The following is a 5,368-nucleotide window of genomic DNA, read 5'->3' on the forward strand; positions in this document are numbered from 1 at the left end:
AATAAATGTGTAGAGAAATCTTATATCAAATATAAGAATTCTCTTTTAAAAAAAAGATATGAAATGTGATAAGATGTGATAAGAGGTGTATGAGATGTGATAAGAATTGATAAGATGCGTATGGAAAGTGATAGGATGTGATAAGAGGTGTATGAGATGTGATAAGAATTGATAAGATGCGTATGGAAAGTGATAGGATGTGATAAGAGGTGTATGAGATGTGATAAGAATTGATAAGATGCGTATGGAAAGTGATAGGATGTGATAAGAGGTGTATGAGATGTAAAAAGATGTGATAAGATGTGTATGAGATGTGATAAGATTTGATAAGATGCGTATGGAAAGTGATAGGATGTGATAAGAGGTGTATGAGATGTAAAACGATGTGATAAGATGTGTATGAGATGTGATAGAATGTGTTAAGATGAGTTAGGATGTGTTAAGATGTATATGGGATGTGTTAGGACGAGAATGGATGTAATATGGTTGTATGAATGTGATGTGGATGTATACATGTAGATGTATATGTATGAATGTGAATGTTGATGTGGATGTGGATGTGGATGTATGGATGTAGATACGGATGTGTATGTATGTATGTGGATGTGTATGTATGAATGAGGATGTAAAAATGGACGTATGTATATAGATGTGGACGTATGGATGTATGTATGTAGATGTGGATGTATGGATGTGATTGTGAATGAAGAGGTGGATGTGAATGTATGGATGTAGATACAGATGTGGATGTATGTATGTAGATGTGGATGTATGGATGTGATTATGAATGAAGAGGTGGATGTGAATGTATGGATGTAGATACGGATGTGGATGTATGTATGTGAATGTGGATGTATGAATGAGGATGTGAAAATGGATGTATGCATGTGAATGTGGATGTATGAATATGAATGTGGATGTGTGGATGTGGAAATGGAGGTATGGATGTATGAATGTAGATGTGGATGTATGCATGTAGATGCATATGTATGAATGTGAAATTGGATGTATGATGTGGACGTACGAACATGGATATGTATGTAGAACAATGAATATGAAGATGTATGTGAGATAATGTAGTCTATATGAGTGAATGGATGAGAACGAGTACACACTGAATGGAATGTGGAATAAGTAATGTGGTCCGAGAGTGGATAATATGGAAAGACAAGAGTTCGTTATAGAAACTCTATTTGTGACTGTTTGTAAATGACTGTTTTATGTCAAGAATGCTGGAGAAGCATTTTGACCGTCTTGAGGATTAAGGTCATGAAGACTGAACTGATAAAGTTGCAACTGCTGACGGAGAGTCAATGGAGGACGTCTCGCGTAGCAAGGTCGATCGAGGTCTTGACCAGCCTCGGCTCGATTTAAATGGTGAGCTTCCGGTACGGTGGATGAGGGACCAAGGAAGCGGCCTATGAGTGAAGCGCTAGGTCACCTGCGAAGGATCCTAGAGGGTGCTGACCATATGGTGCTCGGGCTCTGGGTCGCCGAAGATACCCACACGTGCGTCGTGGAAGATATTGGAATAAGGAGTAAGAGTTGTTTTTCTGAAACCGGGCATGGATCTGGTTGATTGACCTTGCTGGTCCTCAACAGATGAGTCCATGGCTCTTTTATATGGATCTGTGGGTTGATCTTGCTGATCTTCCACGGAGATTCCATTCTATTATATGAATATATTGCCGGTTACTATGAGCTAGGAACCATGAAAAAGGCCCCTGAGAATAGGTGGTGAGCGTTTTGGTTGCCAATGATGCCATAAGTATACCGATGAAAGAATGACTGGAAATAAGGATTCAACCAGAGACTTTGAGGATTGTCCTCAGTGACATAATGGTTTTATTAAAGGATTGTTTTAAAGCTAGTTGATGCTAAGAAAAAGGCAATTTCATATTGGGTGTGTAAGTGGTATGACTAGTTTTATGTTTGCATGAACTTCCGGCTAGGGGGCCTTGGAACTCTTTTCCTTGGTACCCGGGACAAAACCTAACCAAATTCCAAATTGGATCCCATCACTACAGTGGTTGGGCGGTTGGCTAACCCATGGGATCGGATGGGGTTAGGCTGGACTGATGGATCCGTAAATCGAGATTTAATTTCTATTATTACGATAGATGAAGTAAATCCCGGATAGAAATTGTTCTATGGATAGGAATCAACGGCTGTGCCTCTTGATGGGGAAAAAAACGTTGATCCCAATGATCCAAGTGCAAGTTCTTCCTTGATTTGACCAAGTACCGTTAAAGGTGCAGTCAGATCAGTTTGATGAGTAATGATCTTGACTACGTTAGAGTAAAGAGTTATCCTGGTGGAATCGCCCGTGCTTTCCGGGTAAAGGAAGTTTTTCCGGTTTCGGTTTTGGACAAACCGACGGATTAGTCTCTTGTCCGGATATCCGTGGGCGAGGCCCCGAGTGTGGGACCCCTGTCTCGCGCGAGAAGTGCTACTTCCGCTGCTAGTACCCCAAATCCGTTGCTCGGTGGGAACGGGGATCTCACAGTTGGTATCAGAGCGATACCAACTGTGAGATCCCCGTTCCCACCGAGCAACGGATTTGGGGTACTAGCAGCGGAAGTAGGCTCTGATACCAACTGTGAGATCCCCGTTCCCACCGAGCAACGGATTTGGGGTACTAGCAGCGGAAGTAGCACTTCTCGCGCGAGACAGGGGTCCCACACTCGGGGCCTCGCCCACGGATATCCGGACAAGAGACTAATCCGTCGGTTTGTCCAAAACCGAAACCGGAAAAACTTCCTTTACCCGGAAAGCACGGGCGATTCCACCAGGATAACTCTTTACTCTAACGTAGTCAAGATCATTACTGATCAAACTGATCTGACTGCACCTTTAACGGTACTTGGTCAAATCAAGAAAGAACTTGCACTTGGATCATTGGGATCAACGCTTTTTTCCCCATCAAGAGGCACAGCCGTTGATTCCTATCCATAGAACAATTTCTATCCGGGATTTACTTCATCTATCGTAATAATAGAAATTAAATCTCGATTTACGGATCCATCAGTCCAGCCTAACCCCATCCGATCCCATGGGTTAGCCAACCGCCCAACCACTGTAGTGATGGGATCCAATTTGGAATTTGGTTAGGTTTTGTCCCGGGTACCAAGGAAAAGAGTTCCAAGGCCCCCTAGCCGGAAGTTCATGCAAACATAAAACTAGTCATACCACTTACACACCCAATATGAAATTGCCTTTTTCTTAGCATCAACTAGCTTTAAAACAATCCTTTAATAAAACCATTATGTCACTGAGGACAATCCTCAAAGTCTCTGGTTGAATCCTTATTTCCAGTCATTCTTTCATCGGTATACTTATGGCATCATTGGCAACCAAAACGCTCACCACCTATTCTCAGGGGCCTTTTTCATGGTTCCTAGCTCATAGTAACCGGCAATATATTCATATAATAGAATGGAATCTCCGTGGAAGATCAGCAAGATCAACCCACAGATCCATATAAAAGAGCCATGGACTCATCTGTTGAGGACCAGCAAGGTCAATCAACCAGATCCATGCCCGGTTTCAGAAAAACAACTCTTACTCCTTATTCCAATATCTTCCACGACGCACGTGTGGGTATCTTCGGCGACCCAGAGCCCGAGCACCGTATGGTCAGCACCCTCTAGGATCCTTCGCAGGTGACCTAGCGCTTCACTCATAGGCCGCTTCCTTGGTCCCTCATCCACCGTACCGGAAGCTCACCATTTAAATCGAGCCGAGGCTGGTCAAGACCTCGATCGACCTTGCTACGCGAGACGTCCTCCATTGACTCTCCGTCAGCAGTTGCAACTTTATCAGTTCAGTCTTCATGACCTTAATCCTCAAGACGGTCAAAATGCTTCTCCAGCATTCTTGACATAAAACAGTCATTTACAAACAGTCACAAATAGAGTTTCTATAACGAACTCTTGTCTTTCCATATTATCCACTCTCGGACCACATTACTTATTCCACATTCCATTCAGTGTGTACTCGTTCTCATCCATTCACTCATATAGACTACATTATCTCACATACATCTTCATATTCATTGTTCTACATACATATCCATGTTCGTACGTCCACATCATACATCCAATTTCACATTCATACATATGCATCTACATGCATACATCCACATCTACATTCATACATCCATACCTCCATTTCCACATCCACACATCCACATTCATATTCATACATCCACATTCACATGCATACATCCATTTTCACATCCTCATTCATACATCCACATTCACATACATACATCCACATCCGTATCTACATCCATACATTCACATCCACCTCTTCATTCATAATCACATCCATACATCCACATCTACATACATACATCCACATCTGTATCTACATCCATACATTCACATCCACCTCTTCATTCACAATCACATCCATACATCCACATCTACATACATACATCCATACGTCCACATCTATATACATACGTCCATTTTTACATCCTCATTCATACATACACATCCACATACATACATACACATCCGTATCTACATCCATACATCCACATCCACATCCACATCAACATTCACATTCATACATATACATCTACATGTATACATCCACATCACATTCATACAACCATATTACATCCATTCTCGTCCTAACACATCCCATATACATCTTAACACATCCTAACTCATCTTAACACATTCTATCACATCTCATACACATCTTATCACATCGTTTTACATCTCATACACCTCTTATCACATCCTATCACTTTCCATACGCATCTTATCAAATCTTATCACATCTCATACACATCTTATCACATCTTTTTACATCTCATACACCTCTTATCACATCCTATCACTTTCCATACGCATCTTATCAATTCTTATCACATCTCATACACCTCTTATCACATCCTATCACTTTCCATACGCATCTTATCAATTCTTATCACATCTCATACACCTCTTATCACATCCTATCACTTTCCATACGCATCTTATCAATTCTTATCACATCTCATACACCTCTTATCACATCTTATCACATTTCATATCTTTTTTTTAAAAGAGAATTCTTATATTTGATATAAGATTTCTCTACACATTTATTTATACATAAATTCCATTTAAGGAGACTAACACTTTCGAAATTAAAATCAATCTTTTATGCATCTTCTTATGCATAATTTCAATTTGGTAGGGAATTACACTTTTAGAATATAAGAATTTCTCTTATGCATCTAAGTTAAGCATAAAATCCATTTATGAGGAAAATCACACTTTTAGTATAAAAAGAATATCTTTTATGCATACTTCTATGCATGAAAATTAAAAATGATAAAAGTAACACTTTTGATATAAAAATTTTCTTTTAT

The sequence above is a fragment of the Cibotium barometz genome, chromosome 3 (assembly GCF_041138505.1).
Source record: "Cibotium barometz isolate CiBa-2024 chromosome 3, ASM4113850v1, whole genome shotgun sequence".
Lineage (NCBI taxonomy): Eukaryota > Viridiplantae > Streptophyta > Polypodiopsida > Cyatheales > Cibotiaceae > Cibotium > Cibotium barometz.